Source organism: Lathyrus oleraceus, chromosome 2 (genome assembly GCF_024323335.1).
Source record: "Lathyrus oleraceus cultivar Zhongwan6 chromosome 2, CAAS_Psat_ZW6_1.0, whole genome shotgun sequence".
NCBI lineage: Eukaryota > Viridiplantae > Streptophyta > Magnoliopsida > Fabales > Fabaceae > Lathyrus > Lathyrus oleraceus.
The window spans coordinates 16197598-16216239 of record NC_066580.1 but is presented as its reverse complement, the minus strand read 5'-3'; the positions used below and the strand labels follow the sequence as shown (position 1 = coordinate 16216239).

The 18642-nt window shown below is 36.9% G+C and overlaps 1 protein-coding gene across 1 annotated transcript in view; it reads right to left on the bottom strand.

Annotated features, from left to right (window-relative positions):
- The window catches only part of LOC127117705 (probable disease resistance protein At4g27220), a 32077-nt gene extending 17811 nt beyond the window's left edge, over window positions 1-14266 (bottom strand). The window contains exon 1 of the mRNA XM_051047796.1: window positions 14147-14266. The gene's annotated coding sequence lies outside the window, so the exon portion shown is untranslated. The remainder of the gene's footprint in view (window positions 1-14146) is intronic.
- Between the last annotated feature and the right edge of the window lie 4376 nt (window positions 14267-18642).

The window sequence follows — 18642 nt, the reverse complement described above, 5'->3', positions numbered from 1 at the left end:
GTATCCAGACCGAAGTGGCATTCAGGCCAGTTTTCCCGGTATCCAGACCGAAGTGGCATTCAGGCCAATTTTTCGATGTTCAGATCGAAGAAGTTTCCGACGTTCAGGTCGATGCAACTTGTGGCATTCAGGCCAGTTTTCCGGTATCCAGACCGAAGTGGCATTCAGGCCAGTTTTCCGGTATCCAGACCGAAGTGGCATTCAGGCCAGTTTTCCGGTATCCAGACCGAAGTGGCGTTCAGGCCAGTTTTCCGGTATCCAGACCGAAGTGGCGTTCAGGCCAGTTTTCCGGTATCCAGACCGAAGTGGCGTTCAGGCCAGTCTTCCGGTATCCAGACCGAAGTGGCATTCAGGCCAGTTTTCCGGTATCCAGACCGAAGTGGCGTTCAGGCCAGTTTTCCGGTATCCAGACCGAAGTGGCGTTCAGGCCAGTTTTCCGGTATCCAGACCGAAGTGGCATTCAGGCCAGTTTTCCGGTATCCAGACCGAAGTGGCATTCAGGCCAGTTTTCCGATATTCAGATCGAAGTGGCGTCCAGGCCAGTGTTCCAATGATCAGATCGAAATCCTTTCCAGTATTCAGACTGATGAGCGGCATTCAGGCCATGGTTATTTCTGTGTTACCATTTATTTTGGTATCCAATTTAACATTCTTTTTTCGATATTCAGACTGACTTTCACCGTACCAGACGGATTCTTCTTTCAAGACCACCTCTTTGCCGATTTTGACAGACATTGTTACTTCACTTCACTTCAGTGCAAATTTTTGGGCTTTTATTGTATTCAATCCCTTGATACCTCGAAAGCACGAAAGCAGCTGTCATCTTCCTTCCGGGTCTCCAGTTGATTGAATAGGGGCAGCTGTAATACCCCAAAATTTACCCTTCAGTTTTTCCAAAAAAAAAAAAAAAGGAAAAGAAAAAAAGAAAAAAATAAATAAATAATTAAAATATAACAAATTTTGGGTCTCCCTCATTCCAAGCCCACAAGTCCACGAAAATCAGCTATAAATATAAGAGTTTCAGTAGGGTTTCAGACACTTGGAAATTCCCTGAGAAATAGACTTGGAGTTCACGTGGAGTTTCAAATCTAGGAACTACTCTGCAGCAACCTTCGGGCAGCCCTGAGAAGTTCATTCCGCCTCGCGCAAACCCTAAACGTTGCTTCGCCAATCCGGCCTTGTCTTCCAATTTTAACAGGTCTCTCATCAGCTTGGGAGAATCTCAGGGTCGCTTATCCTTTAATTGCTGTAACTTCGGATCTTGATCCGTGTGGTATTTTACTTCTTCCCTTTTATTTCTACTGTTTCTTAGCTGGAAGACCTCGGTAGGAGGCAATGTTTGAGCCCCTTGGTGGCATTTTTTCTATTTCAAGATATATGTTTTGTGTGATGTGATTATTTCCCCATAGGATGCGAGGCTTCGCATAGTCTCCCGTTTGCATGCCAATTTAGGTAGCACTGTTCCTCCGCCTAGGACTTCCTTTTTGCATGCGCGTTCCTACAACGCAAACAAAACCTAAAACCCAAAGCAACACGTTTACTCCTTCTACTACAGGCGAGTAAGTCTCCAAAGGTCGAGCATCCGGTAGATTGCGTAGTAACGTTGTTCACCCCGTAACATAATCCATAACCCCGTAGTTAGTCGAACTACGGCTTGCTCTGATTCTCATTCCAGATGAGATACGTAGGCATAAGACGCGATGTCTTAGCGAGCACAATTACCCCAACCCATAGGTCAGCCGAGCTACGAAGACTCTGATTCTCATATTCATATGAGATACGTATGCAGTGGATGCGACATCCGCGCGAGTCCATTTCTCTTAACCTTTTTAGTAAATAGCACATTAGGCAAAACCATACCCTTTAAACAGAAACCGCATAAGTGGATCCCGTAGAGTACTACGGATGCGTAGGGGTGCTAATACCTTCCCTTCGCATAACCGACTCCCGAACCCAAGATTTGGTTGCGAGACCTTGTCTTTTTCTTTCCTATTTTCAGGTTTACTTCGAGCGTTTCCTTTCCCTCCTTTGGGATAAATAACGCACGGTGGCGACTCTCCTGTCTTTTTTCTTCGCCGGTTGTCTTTTTTCGCACTGTATTTTTTCAGGTTGCGACAAATTGCAAACTCTGCCTTGTGGATCAATTTCTTATAAAACTTAGCGCAAAATTTGAAGTGGCTCGTGCAGCTTTACTGAACCGTAATCCAGTTCTTGATTTAGAAGTTTGTGTAGGGGAACTTTTTCGCGAATAGCAACACCTACTCACCCAAAACAGCATGTCGTCTGACCAGACTACTCCTCATGCTCTCACAGTCGCATATTCAGCCCAAAATACAGTCGACAGACGTGATACACTGCATGTCCATTGTTTTTTCTGCAAGCAATTTGGTCATATTGCTCGCAGCTGCAGTAAAAAATTCTGCAACTACTGCAAACAACGTGGTCACATTATTATTGAGTGCCCCACGAGACCTGCTCGACGTCCTACCCAAGCCTTTCAAGCTACTACCCATGCTGCTGGTTTGTCTACTCCTATCATCGCTAATGCATCAGATGTGTTTACTCTAGAGAAGGTGCAACAAATTATTCTCTCTGCTTTATCAGCTTTGGGCATTCAGGATAAGTCTACCTTGGTTTGTGGATTCAGGGGCTTCTAATCATATGACTTGATTCCCTAAACACTTACAAAATGTCCATGCTTATAAGGGCACCTAAAACATTCAAATTGATGATGGTGACACTCTTCCTATTTCTGCTGTTGGTGATATCAATCATTCCTTTAACAAAGTATTTGTTTCACTAGAACTTGCCTCTAATTTAATTTCCATTGGCCAATTAGTGGATAATAACTAGAATGTTAATTTTTTCTCGTAACAGTTGTTTTGTGCAGGATCAAGTGTCGGGGAAAGTGATCGCGAAGGGATCTAAAGTAGGCAGATTGTTTCCGCTCCAATTTCATTCCTCTAATTTTCTTTTGCTACTATTGATGTCTCACATCTATTTGCATATTTGCATAATAAACTGGGACATCTAAACTCTGTTGTTTTGTGTCACTTAATAAAAACAGGTTTATTGGACCATAAGAATATCAATGTTGGCTCATCTTTTAATTGTTCAGTGTGTACACTTATCAAAAGCAAAACTCTTCCTTTTCCTCTCCATGCTCATCATGCTGAAAAATATTTTGAAATTATTCATAGCAAAACTCTAAACCTTCCTTTGTTGATGTTAAGAATATGTTATCAATCAATTAGTATTGATTGATATTCAATTAGTCATAACTGTAATTGATATTATTTCCTATTGTATATTCCCTATTTGCATATAAATATACACCATGTGTGATCATATTAGACACACAGAGATACAATTACAATATGGTATCTAGAGCTGGTTGACCTACTGTCTTCCACAAAATAAAAATAATTTTTTTTTCTTTTTATTCCGGCCACCCACAGCGCCGCCGCCGTCTCCGCCGCTCCTGTCGACTTTTCGGCGAGATTCCTATACGCCGGAATCGTCTCCTACAGATCGGTCAGATTCACTGCCTTCCGCCGCCGCACGCGTCCGCACACGTCTCTCCTTCATCGCACATGAATCTCACGCGCCGGACAATCAGCCGCGCATCCGCTGCCCCCAGCCGTCGCCGTTTTTCCAGATCTGCTCTCGGTTTTTCGTTCCGAGCCATCAAATATCATGGGAGATACCGATTCCATCATGTTCACTAAAATTCCACTTATTCCGTGTGAGAAACTGACCGGAACAGCCAACTGCAACATATGGGCTGGTGCTGTCAAGATGTGGTTTCACGGTCAGGGATATGAGGATCACTTAACTACAAAAGCCGATACTATTCTCGCCGCCAAACACGATAAGTGGAAACAAACCGATGCTTCTCTATGCACTGTGTTATGGTTTTCCATAGCAACTAATCTCCAAGCACAGTACCAAGCCTATACCACTTGCTACGAGGTTTGGGAAAAGGTCAAGAAAGTCTTCTCAAATGATGTCCATAATCTTTACAGTGTCATCACCAAACTCCGCTCTTTGAAATTGGAGAATATGGATATGCAAGGCTATCTGACTCAGCTTGACGCGTTAAAGGCAAATTTCACAACCTTAATGCCCTTTACAAAAGATGCAACAACTTATGCTGAACAACAAAGTAAGTATTTCATGGTCATGACACTTGCTGGACTGCCATCTGAACTTGATTCCGTTCGGAATCAGATTTTATCTGGTACCAACGTTCCTAACTATGAAGCAGTTAGTGAACAATTGTTACGCTTGGCTACACCTCATGCTTTTGGACCGGTCCCTACTTCCTCTCCCACTGAATCATCTGCTCTTGCTTCCCACTATCACGGTCGTGGTGGACGAACCGATGGACGAGGTGGACGTCAAAGTATTCGTTGTAACTATTGCAATCGTTACAGTCACATTGAAACCGATTGTCGTACAAAGGCAAGAGAACAACAACGACAACCACGGATCGCTGCTGTTGCTCAACCGGATATCACTAAAGATGTCACTCTTCCCGCCGCTGATTACAATGATTTCCTCCAATACAAAGCAGCCCATCAACAATCTTCATCTGCCGCTGCTGCTCAGTCGGGTAATCCTGTAGCTTTTGTCTCTACACCTTCACTTGGTCCTTGGGTCCTTGACTCGGGTGCATCTGATCATATGACTGGTAATAAATCTCTTTTATCTCATTTGTCTTATTCTGATTCTTTGCCTTCTGTCACTGTGGCGGATGGTTCTAAAGCCAAAGTTCAAGGCCTTGGTCAGGCACATCCACTTCCAAACTTGTCTTTAGAGTCTGTCCTTTACATTCCTGGTTGTCCCTTTAATCTAATATCTGTTCACAAGCTTATTCGTACTCTTGATTGTTCAGTTCTTTTTAATGCTAATTCTGTTCATATCCAGGATCACCGTACAGGACGGACGATTGGAGCAGGGAGTGAAGCTGGAGGATTATATCATCTTTCTCCACCGGTGGCCTGTGCTTCTATTGCTTCTCAAGAACTCACACATCAACATTTGGGTCACCCTAGTCAAAATAAAATGCGTCTTTTAGTTCCTAGTCTTTCTAAGCTTTCTTCTTTTGAGTGTCAGTCCTGTCAATTAGACAAACATACTTGTAGTACTTATTGTCAACGAGTAAATAAAAGTGTTGCATCACCTTTTGCTTTAGTTCACTCTGATATTTGGGGTCCTAGTCGTGTGAAGTCTACTTTAGGATACTATTACTTTGTAACGTTCATCGACGATTACTCACGATGCACTTGGTTATTTCTAATGAAAAATCGTTCAGATGTTTTCCGTATATTCCAAGAGTTTTATACTGAAATTAAAAACCAGTTTAATACTACCATTAAAATTTTACGCATAGATAATGCTCGTGAATATATGTCATCCCAGTTTCAATCTTTTTTAACATTACAGGGAATTATTCACCAATCATCATGTGCTCATACACCACAACAGAACGGTGTTGCTGAACAGAAGAATCGTCATTTAGTTGAAACTGCACGAACTCTTCTTCTTCACCACAATGTACCCTCTCGTTTTTGGGGTGATGCTCTCCTCACTGCATGTCACCTTATCAACCGAATGCCTTCCTCGGTCCTTCAAGATCAGATTCCATACTCTATCTTGAATCCGGAACACGATCTCTACCCCATTCCCCTTCGTGTGTTTGATTGCACATACTTTATTCATGATCTTAATCCAGGTAAAGACAAACTTTCCGCTAAATCTCTCAAATGCATTTTTCTAGGCTATTCACGTATACAAAAGGGATATCGTTGTTTTTGTCCTCAACTTCAACGGTACATTGTCTCTTCCGATGTAACATTTTTTGAAGGTTCTCCTTTTTTCTCTGTCTCTTCGTCCTCCCAGGAGATTTGTAATTTAGATGATCAAGATATCCCTTCTGTCATCCCCACACCCATTAAACCTCCTTTGCAGGTATATCAGCGACGCACAACGCGTCCATCGGCAGTTAGAGATGATATTGATCCACCAACACCATCTCCTACTCCAATTGTTCCTCCAGCTATGTCACCTGAACTTGACCTTCCAATAGCATTACGAAAAGGTATTCGATCTCATAATCCAAATCCTAAATATGTTTGTGCTTTAAATTATGACCGTCTATCTACTTCCTATGTTTCTTTTGTGTCTGCTTTGGATTCTGTGTCTATTCCTAAGTCTACAGGTGAAGCTATGACTGACCCCAATTGGCGTCAGGCGATGGTGGAAGAAATGACTGCATTGCATTCAAATAATACTTGGGACATTGTTCCTTTACCTCCAAACAAAACTACAGTGGGCTGTCGATGGGTTTATACAGTGAAAATTGGACCAGATGGTCAGATTGATCGTTTTAAAGCTCGTTTGGTAGCCAATGGATACACACAAATATTTGGCCTTGATTATGGTGACACCTTTTCTCCAGTGGCCAAGATTAGTTCAGTCCGTCTCTTCCTTGCATTGGCTGCTATTAATCATTGGTCGCTTCATCAGTTGGATATTAAAAATGCATTCTTACACGGAGAATTGGAGGAGGAAGTGTATATGGATCAACTTCCAGATTTTACTATTCCTGGTAATTCAAGATTTGTTTGTCGGCTCAATCGATCTCTTTATGGGCTAAAACAATCTCCACGTGCTTGGTTTGGTCGCTTCAGCTCTGCCTTGATACAGTTTGGTATGACTAGATGTGAAGCAGATCATTCTGTTTTCTTCCTTCACTCTTCCAACGGACAACACATCTTTCTTGTGGTTTATGTTGATGACATTGTTATCACTGGGGACGATACAGACGGTATTCAGCGACTCAAAACTCATCTTTTCAAAAACTTTCAGACAAAAGATTTGGGTCCACTCAGATACTTCTTAGGTATTGAGGTTGCACAGTCCTTATCAGGCATTGCAATTAACCAACGTAAGTATGCATTAGACATCCTAACTGAAACTGGTATGCTTGACTGTCGTCCGATTGATACTCCTATGGATCCCAATGTCAAGATTCTTCCGGGTCAGAGGGAGTTGTTGAAAGACCCGGGAAGATATCGACGTCTAGTGGGTATACTCAATTATCTTACCGTCACCAGACCGAATATTACTTTTGCAGTGAGTATTGTGAGTCAATTCCTTAATGCTCCTTGTGATACTCATTGGAATGCCGTTATTCGGATTCTCAGATATATAAAGAATGCACCAGGAAAAGGCCTATTATATGAAGATAAGGGTGATGCTAAAATCACTTGTTACTCAGATGCAGATTGGGCAGGATCACCGTCGGATAGGAGATCCACTTCTGGATATTGTGTTCTTATTGGAGGAAATATGATCTCATGGAGAAGCAAGAAACAAAACATCGTTGCATTATCTAGTGCTGAAGCTGAATATCGGGCTATGGCAGCAACCTCAAAAGAACTTGCTTGGCTTAAGAATTTGCTCTCAGAGCTTAGGTTCGGTGACCTTCAGAACACAAAACTCATATGCGACAATCAAGCGGCACTCCACATTGCGTCCAATCCGATTTTCCATGAATGAACCAAGCACATAGAAATAGATTGTCACTATGTAAGAGACAAGGTACTGTCGGGAGAAATAACCACGGAATTTGTAAAATCTGAAGATCAATTGGCTGATATGTTTACCAAGTCTCTCAAGGGTTCTCGAGTGAATTATATTTGTAACAAGCTCGGATCATACAATATATACGATCCGGCTTGAGGGGGAGTGTTAAGAATATGTTATCAATCAATTAGTATTGATTGATATTCAATTAGTCATAATTGTAATTGATATTATTTCCTATTGTATATTCCCTATTTGCATATAAATATACACCATGTGTGATCATATTAGACACACAGAGATACAATTACAATAGTTGATTTTTCTAATGATTCTCCTCCTGTAGAAAGATTTAAACCAGGTCAGGTTTATGTCAGGCGCACTCTTACTTTGTCCCTTCCTGCCACTGAGTCTGCACCAGCACCTCTGCAATGCTCCTACTTGTTATTCTCAAGCAGTTAAAGATGCTCGTACGACAATGAACAATGAATTACAAGCCCTTCAAGAAAATTTCACTTGGGACATTGTTCCTCGACCTCCAGGTGTTAAGCCTATTGGGAGTAAATAGGTGTATTCGGTAAAGCTGAATTCAGATGGCACACTTAATCGTTACAAAGCTTGATTGGTTGCATTAGGTAATAAACAAGAGTCTGGTGTGAATTATGATGAGACCTCCGTACCTGTCGCAAAAATGACTAGTATTCGAACTAAATTGACTATTGCTGCCTCTCAAGGATGACAACTTACTCAAATGGATGTGAAAAATGAATTTCTTCATGGAGACTTGGCAAACGATATTTATAGGTTTCCTTCCTCATCTGTAGGCGTGGGCAAGCTTAAACGCTCTCAATATGGATTACAACAAGCTCTTCGGGCATGGTTTGAAAAGTTTCAGACTACTGTACTCGGTTTTTCTTTTGCTCAGTAAATTTGACTCATGCATGTTCATTCATCGCACATCGAATGGTATTGCTCTATATAAAGTTTATTTCCTTCACTTTGAAGCATGTAACAGAATTATACATTGATAATGGAAGATTGCTCTTTCCAATTATGTTATTATCTCAATATCAACATTTGTCAACTATGTTTAAAAAATATTCGTGACCATGCAAAGAAGAAATAAACAGTAGTTCCCAAATATTAACATCAATTAAATTGAAGGCAGTAGTAATACAAGTACTATAAGTACTAGAAGAAAAATGTAGTAGCTAACTCATACAAATTCACAAACGTGCTTCTTATTATATTTGACATAAAGAAAAATAATACACAAATACACAAATGATCAATCAATTTAACTCAATGATGCTATAATATATCTAACACCTCAACTTTAATATTTTATTTTTAATAGAGTTTTAGTTTAATTATTTAATTTAATTAGATATTAAAAATATTTAAAAAATGAGATATTTTATAATTGAGAGGAAATAAAATTTTATTTAAAATTAGAGAGTGATGAGTGAATTGAGTAAGAGCTGAGGGTGCGGTGAGAGTTGAAGAAATAATTGAATTAGAATAATAATTTAATTTAATTAATAAAATGATAGAGAATATAAATTTAAAATAAAATAGAAAATAGTAAAATTAGGGGTGTGAAGAGAAGGGAGGGGTGAGAGGAGAATTTTAGATAATTAGGGTGAATAAATAGATAGAGTGAAGTAGATTTTTATACTGTACGTGCAAAATTTAGAAAAAGAGGCAAAATCTAAAGAGAGCTTAGGAAGAAGAAGAGATAAAGATTTCAAAAGGCAAGAATTTCATTGATTTGCAATACGAGGTAAGAGGGGGAAATTATTCATGTATGGATGTTTAAGCAGATGGATAATCATGTTTCCTTACCTTCGTTTCTTCTTCCCTTTTTTGTTTGCATTTTGATAATGTTTGAAGCCGGAGAAGATTTCTACAAAACCTTAGGCAATTGTTATGATATGATTTTTGTGCTCTATTGAGTGATTTGTGTGCATTCTTGTATTTGATTTGATACATATGTTGGTGTCTTGTGATAATGCGAGAGTATGAATGCTGAATTTGCCTTTTGATAAGGCGATGGTTGATTGATATGTATGCTAATTCCTTTTGATAAGGCGAGTGTAATTGACATTACCCATTGATGCCTTTTGAAAAGGCGAGTTCATAAATCTGTGATGTTTGTTGAATTCTATTTTTTATAGTTAACCTCGATGTATTGAATTGATAATATATTTTGTTGACACCTTGCGATCAGACGAATGTTGAATTTGACCTTCTCAATGTTGATGCCTTATGATAAGACAAGAATTAGAGTTATCATCCTTAAATGGTTGGATCCATGATGTTGTTATGATAACATGTTGAAATCTATGCTTGTTGAGTCATATTGATCAGTGTTGTGTTTATCTGTTGTGTTGGTCATCATGTTTCACGTGTAACTTGAGTTTCGTAAGTCCGTTTGGGATGTTGTTAGTTGTGTTAGAAAGAGATTTATTGATCTTTTAGACTATAGAGTTTCATAATTTTATCATAAGTCTATAATCTTTTGTGCTATTTTGAAGTCAGGTAAAACATTCTGCCCAATACCAATACCAGTTATTGTCAATTGATTAAACTGAATCGATTGCGGTATTAAATCCTAAAATAAAATTTTGATTCTTAAAATAGATATTCTAAGATTTCTAGAACATATTCATTTTTTTATTCTGACTCCGTTTGATATTTTAAATAATTACTCGAATATGAGGTATGATTAGTAGGAAGTATGATTTCAATGCGGTGTTGATGTTGTTAATGAGTATTGATGAGAAGATAATATATTTTGATTATTATGCAGAGTTATGATAAAAAGTGTTGAATTATGATGAGTTTTAGGTTAAAGAGGAACCAATGTTGTAGGACTTCAGTCAAGTGTTGTAGGATTTCAATCTAGTGTTGTAGGACTTTGGTCTAATATTGAAGGACTTTTGTCAAGTGTTGTGATTGATAATTGACAATGGGAGTAGGAGGTTCAAATGAAGATTGTTTGCATTTGTTTGTAGCACCATGCATCATGTATATCATAGATTAGCTTAGGACTTCTGTCCAGTTTTGTAAGACTTTGGTCTAGTGTTGAGGATCCCTCAGTAACATAACTCTGCTATCTAGTGTTGTAGGACTTTGGTCCAGTGTTGTAGGATGGTACCACATGCATGAGAGTAGAGGAATTATGCATTTCATAATGATTATATATTGTACATGGTATGGATTGATTATATGTTGATATGGACTATCCTTGTTGTTTATAAACCATTAACACATGTGAATGTATTCTCACCTCCTGTTTATTTCCAGTGTTGTTCTTTATCCCCATGGTGCAGATACTCAGGTAGATCCCGGGAAGCATTAGATGTTGCTTATGTTGGAGAATATGTAGTTGGTCTTTATCGTTTATTGTTTTTACGATGTTTAGTTTTCGCGAATCGCTCTGATAGTGTAATACTTGGGTTTAGATTATTTAATGATGTTTTATACGAAGTGTTGAGTTTTTATTTACTTATGATTTTAATAAAGTTGAGTACTATTTCATTAGATAATTGAAGATGTTTTTAATTGTTTAATTCTGTTGTGATTATATTTTGAGAAAAATGTTATGCTGTGAAAATGTGACATCCTTTTTAAGTTTTATTTCTGTATTATGTTTTTAAATTGTATGTTGGGGTTCATTCATGTTAAAATCTACGATTGTTGAGTCATATTGATTAATATTGTGTTTACCGGTTGCATTGGGGTGTTTAAAACTCAAATAGGAAAATAAGCGAGTTTTGGATCTGTTCAATAGAGAGAAAAAAACAGAAAATCGCAGGTAGACATATAAGTGGACTGATCATCTTATTTCATGCATAACTTGAGTTTCGTAAGCCTGTTTGAGGTTCCTTCAGTTGCGTTATAAAGCTAACACAACAATATTCTTTTTAAAATAGGGAAGTTGGGTCTAGGAGTTCTACAAAAGTAGCAGTTCACTGGTTTTTATACCAGAGGCGTAGCCTATTTCAGTCATGTGTTGGTCATCATGTTTCACGCGTAACTTGAGTTTCGTAAGCTCGTTTGGGGTACCGCCAATTGCATTAGAAAGATAGTTCAATGATATTTTAGACTATAGATTTTAATAATTTTACATAAGTCTATAATCGTTTGTGCTATTTTGAAATCAGGTAAAACATTCTTCCCGGTGTCAGTACCGACTCTTGTTGTTTGATTAAACTAAACCAATTGAAGTATTAAGTCCTAAAATAAAAATTTAATTCTTAAAATAGATATTATAAGCTTTACAGAACATATTCATTTGTTTGATTCCGACTCTGTTTGATACTTTAAATAATTATTCGAATATGAAGTATGATTAGCAAGAATCATGATTTCGGTGCAGTGTTGATGTTATTGATGAGTATTGATGAGAAAATAATATATTTTGATTATTATGCTGAGTTATGATGAAAAGTGTTGAGTTATGCCGAGTTTTAGGTTCAGAGAGGAATCAATGTTGTAGGACTTCGGTCTAGTGTTGAATGACTTCGGTCTAGTGTTGTACTTGATAATTTATAATGGGAGTAGGAGGTTCGGATGGCGATTGTTTACATTTTTTGTAGCATCATGGATCATGTATATCTGAGATTAGCTTATCACTTTGTTCCAGTGTTGTAAGATTCCGGTCAAGTGTTGAGGATCCCTCAGCAACATAACTTTGATATCCAGTGTTGTAGGACTTCAGTCCAATATTGTAGGATGATACCACATGCATGTGAGTAGAGGAATTACACATTGCATAATAGTTGTATGTTATACATGGTGTAGATTGATTATATATTGATGTGGACAATCCTTGTTGTTTATACACCATTAACATATGTGAATGTATTCTCACCCCCTGTTTGTTTTATGATTGTTCTTTACACCTATGGTGCAAATACTCAGGTAGAGTCTGAGGAGCAATAAATGTTGCTTTTGTTAGAGGATGGTGTAGTTAGCCTTCTTCATTTATTGTTTTTGAGTTGTTTAGTTTCCGCGAACCGCTTTGATAGTGTAACACTTGAGTTGAGATTATTTGATGATGTTTTATGCGAATTGTTGAGTTTATTTGACTTATAATTTTAATAAAGTTTAGTACTATTTCATGAGATAATTGAAGATGTTTTTAATTATTTAATTTTGCTGCAATTATATTTTGAGAAAGATGTTATGTTGTGAAAATGTGACACCTTTTATGATATCCGCTGCATTATGTTTTAAAATCATATGTTGAGATTTTGGATGTTACAATATACATTGCCAAATGTCAAAAGAAATATTTGAAAAAATATTTATAACAGTGAAAACGTAGAAAAAAAATAAAGGAACATCAAATAAAGGGTCTTGAATAAAGTAAAGATCATTGTGAATTTTTGGACGCTAAATCATTCTCAAAATAGTAGATTATTGATATCGCATAAATAATCAAAAATGTTATTTTTCATTGTGAATAATATATAAGTTTATTATAAAAGTGATGTTGAGCTTTAAATTTGGCAAATATTGAACATTATAAAGTTAAAAATGCAGTGAAAATTGTATGGTTTTAAAATAATGAGTAGTAATAGATGATTTATTAGATAAATAAATAATAATGGGATTAATTCATCGAGATGAGATACAAATATTTTTGTAGTGGTAACATCATCAATTGTTCCACTATCAAGAATTCATGAGCCAAGTGTAAAATCAATGTTACCAGTATTTGAAGTAGAATTTTGTTGATTGATAGAAGGATTAATCGAAACAATGTAAGAGGTATTAATATGGTGTAGAGAATTTTTGGAAGCATGATTTGATTATTTTTTAAAACAACCAAATAAGTTGTTTAACTTGATTGTAATTCAGTTAAGTGATGGAATTGTTAATGCAAGTAGAATTTGCATAAACATGTGTTGATGTGTTCAATCTTGATAAGTTATGGTTGTGTTCTGGACATTAGATTATTGTCATGGCTTTTTGTCTAAAAAATCGTGTTTAAAGTAGTTCGTGTCAATGGTGTGACCCAATTACAGAAAGTCCATTGTTTAGGGAGTCTACAACAACCTCTAGGGTTACGACCACAACCACACTTGTCATTAGTGAAACGACAATCCTGACTGCGATTTTCAAAGGCCTTGTAAAGAATTTTTGAATCAATAAGGAAAGGGTTTTAAGGACCATACACTTGTTAAAGAACTAAGGAATTTTTTTATTGATCGGAGGTAACTATTCCATCAAGAGAAGAGTTATAAGGAGTAGGTTCTTGTTAAAACACTAAGGAAAGAACTTTATTGATCGAAGGTAATGGTTCCATCAAAGGTAACTGAAAACAGACGATGTTATAATTTTCTCATAAGACTATCTCCTAAGTCTTTCAAAAAATAGATTACCAATTTAGAATCACATTTTTGTTTCATAATTCGAGGGCATCACAATAACATTTAACAGAGAATCAAAATTCATATTCATAATCGAAACTATAATACATAATAACTTGGAAAGATTGAAATACTAATTACATGTTAAGGGAGTAGAGTATAATACGTACCGATTTGGAGAGACTAGAAGATTGGCTCAATCACAAGTTACGTTACACAGCTATATGTTGAATTTAATGTAGAGGATGATATAGTTTAGATGATTCTATACTTGAAAGTTAAAGGCTAGGGCTAACAAATTTGATATTGAAGCAATAAACAATTCCTTACTTCTTATAGATGAGATAAGGTATCTATACCTAATTTTGTTTCTAAGCTATTCCTTTACTTTATATTTATTAGTACTACCTTTGCTTTAATTTATGAACATTTTTACTATTTATGAAGAAAAAACAAAGTATATGTTTGGTTCTTGGAACGAATATAAGTAAAGAACAAAAAAATCAAAACTTGAATTCAACTGGGAACATCTGAACTACAAAATAAAAAGTAAAATAATATGGTATAAACAAAAATAAAAATATTTTCATCACAATTATTCACTAAAAGTCTCACATCTTTTTAATTCAAAGGTTAAAATAATATAAAATTTTTAAAATAAAAATAACAGTATCTTCATAATGAGAAATTATATATAAATTGATAAATGAACAAAAATCCCCCTCACTATGCATTCATATTCCAAAGCAGGTCATAACAATAGAATAGATGATTCTGAAACAATGCTAGAAAATGCAACAATCTCAAATGTGGAACAACATGATGAATGACCCCAAATTCCAAACTTGTATGTATATATGTTGAAATGAAAACTCAAGAACAGGAAGTAAGTTGGTGGAAAATCATTCATGGTAATATGGCTACACCTAGGGCTGTATTCACCCTATGGTTGGCGTGCCATGAAAGACTTGCGAAGAAAGAAAGATTTGGAGAATTAAGGATTAGATCTATGACTTATCTCAATTATAAAATGTTATACATCAATTTTTTCTTATATGAAATTCGTACTCATACTCAATATACCAACGATCTTTCTTTCAAGTTTTCAAGTTTAAGTTCATTCATTCCTATGAGTATTCTCCATCTCAAATGGAAGTTTTTTCATTCATATCTACTTGTAATGCCTTTACTTTCTCACAACAGAATACACCGTCTGAACACATAACTCAAAAAGACTTTATATATAAGGAGTCTCGATTAAACCGATCTCTAATACCATTGATGAGTTAGGAGGTTTAGGAATCATCACATTGGGATTGAACAATCACATAAAATCAGTTGGACACCTGTTAGAATTAGTTCATATTTTGTAGAAACTTGTTAACAAAGTTTGTTAGAGGATATTTTAGTATTTTCTAAAGTTCCACTTGTATTTAAGCAAGTGAGTGGTGTGAGCATTAATACCTTTATTTCTTTTGCAGTGTGTGTGCATTTTTTGTGTGCAACCATTTTGTAACCATTTCAAGAGTAGTGGAAGATTGTTATTATTATCTCTTCTCTCTCTTCTTCATTGTTCATCTTTATCACCTTGTGCACCAACAATTGGTATATAGAGCTCCGTTTCATATCCACAGGGAAACCCCACGGCAAACACGAGTGAACGGTGAGGCATTGTATGATTAAATTTCTGTTCAGAATCATAACAGAATCACATATTTTGATTGTGCAGGATTGGGAAACACTGTGTTTAGGTGGGATCTGAGTGTATTGCACAAGGTTGAAGATGAACGGAAACGGTAATCTGAGTACCAAGCTTCCAGTGTTCGATGATAAGAATTGGAATCGTTGGATGATTCAGATGCGTGTGTTGTTTGGAGCTCAAAATGTTCTTGATCTCATCAACGATGGTTACGTTCAGGTTATACTTCCAGAAAATGCAACAAATGCACAAAGGAATGCTCAGCGTGATCTGAGGAAGAAGGACCAGAAGGCGTTGTTCTACATCCATCAGGGTGTGGATGTGAACGTGTTTGAGAAAATCGCTTATTCAACAACGACGAAGCCTGCATGAGACACACTAGTATGGTGCTATGGCGGTGATGCATCAGTGAAGAAGGTGAAGCTTCAGTCTTTATGTAAGCAGTATGAGAATCTCAGCATGAAGAACAATGAGAAGGTACCTGACTACATCTCCAGAGTGATTCTGATCACTAATAAGATGAAGTCATGTGGAGAAACTCTTTCTGAGGAAAGTATCATTGAGAAGGTACTTAGATCTCTTACTCCCCAATTTGATTACATCGTTATAACAATTGAACATTCTAAGGATCTGAGCATTATGAGAATAGAAGAGCTGCAAAACAGTCTAGAGGCGTAAGAGTTGCGTCTGACTGAAAGAACCTCTGAGAGAGAGGTAGAGCAGCCTATGAAATCTTATTTTGTCAAGAAAGACCAGAAGAAGTCGTGGTCAGAAGACAAGAAAAGACATGGTAGGTCTCAGAAGTCAGAAACCTCAACTTCTGGGAGTCAGAAGAGAAATGAGAAGTATGACAAGAGAAAAGTTCAATGTTATTGTTGTAAGAAGTTTGACCACTTCGCTACAGATTATTGGTCAAATAAGGAGAGGAAATTAGAAGAAGCGAATATAGCCAGAAGGTCAGATGATGAACATGTGCTATTAATGGCTTTTGATTCTGATAGTGCGTCTCTAGAAGACTGGTGGTATATGGACACTGGTTGTTCAAATCATCTTATTGGAAATAAGAAATGGCTGATTGATTTTGACTATGGGAAAAGAACCAAGATTAGATGTGCTGATGATAAGTATCTGAATGATGAAGGAATGAGGAATGTTAGAGTGATTCTGAATAATGGAAAATCTGCATTAATTCAGAACGTCTGGTATATTCCTAGCATGAAGAGCAATCTGATGAGTGTAGGTCAACTAATTGAAAAAGGATTCTCATTTACCATGAAGGAAAATCTTTTGAAGCTGTACAAATGTAATCAGAAGCTGATTATGGAGTTAGAACAGGGAAGGAATAGAACATTCAAGGTGAATGTTAAAACTGCAGACTCTAAATGTCTTAGCGCAATAAGTGTTGTGAAGGAAAGTGAGTTGTGGCACAAAAGATTTGGTCATTTGAACTTCAGAAGCTTAGGGAATCTGAATTCAAAGAAACTGGTACGTGGAATTCTTGAAATTAAGAAACCAGAAAAGGAATGCAATGTGTGCATGAGAGGGAAGAAACCAAGACTTCCATTTGCATCAGAAGTATCTCCAAGAGCAAAACATGCTTTGGGAGTAGTGTATTTTGGTGTGTGTGGACCATTTCACGAACCTTCACTAGGAGGGAATAAATACTGTGTCATTTGTGGGTGAGTTCACAAGGATGACATGAATATCCCTTATAAAGTTCAAACACTAATTACATGTTAAGGGAGTAGAGTATAATGCATACCGATTTGGAGAGAGTAGAAGATTCCCCAATCACAAGTTACAAAACTATATGTTGAATTCAATGTGGACGATGCAATGTAATAAATGTAGTTTAGATTATTATACACTTCAAAGTGTAACACCTCAAAATTTGCCCTCCTCTCTTGGGACTAGCTTTGCATTTTTGCATATCATTTGTAGGTCATTAGGCATTGCATATTTGCATAACATGTGGCTACATTGAGCAAGTCATCCTCCTAGGTCTTGATTAGAAGATAAAGAGGTTAAGATGCAGGCTAGGGTTTCATTGAATTGATCACTAATCATCTGAGGATGTGTGATTCAAATTAGGGTTTCATGGTTTCTCAAGGAGATTGAGCTTGATCTTGGTTGCAATGCTACATCATCATCATCATGGTTTTGTCATCACCAAGAGGTTCATTGTTCATGATCAGATACCTTGAGATTAGGGTTTTGACCACTGGTCAACCCTAATCATCTGCATTAGGCCAGTCAGGGCTTGGCAAGGAGATGAGGGTTTCAATGGATATGGGGATCATCATATGTTTATATTGAGCTTATGGAAGCTAGGGTTACATCATTGAGCCATGTCATCAGGAGTTTGAGGCTCAAGTGGATCAATGCACAGCCAATTCATCTATCAGTCAGAAAAGTCAACTGTGGTCAACTGTGCTTGAATTGATGGACTTGGAGGTGGGAGAGGGTTAGAGACACTTCATTCATGTATAAACAAGTTTCATTTGGTATTTCAAAGATCAAGAATGAAGAAAATAAAGTCAGGAGGAAACTTTCCAAAAATAGAAAGTGACCTGTAATTGAAAACTGCCAAAAATGGAAAGTTTTTCTCCTCAAAATTACATGTCCAAAAATGCTTCAAATGAAATTTTTTCCAACATGAAAGTTGTAGATATTTCTCTCACCTTTCCAAAAAGTCCAAGAACACTCATTTCTCATGTGTGGTTGGCAAGGTATGATCAAATCATTTTCAGAAAAAGTTGAAGTTCAAAGTGCCATAACTTTTGAATGGAAAGGCCAAATTGGGTGATTCTTTTTTGAGCAAACCACATTTGACATGTACTTTCATGATGCATCATCACATTTCATAAAAAATCATCATAGCAAAAGTCCATTTTTCAAGTGAACCAATTAATTTTTGGTGGGAAAAAAGGCCATTTTCAAAAGTACATGGAATTTTCATGCCAAACC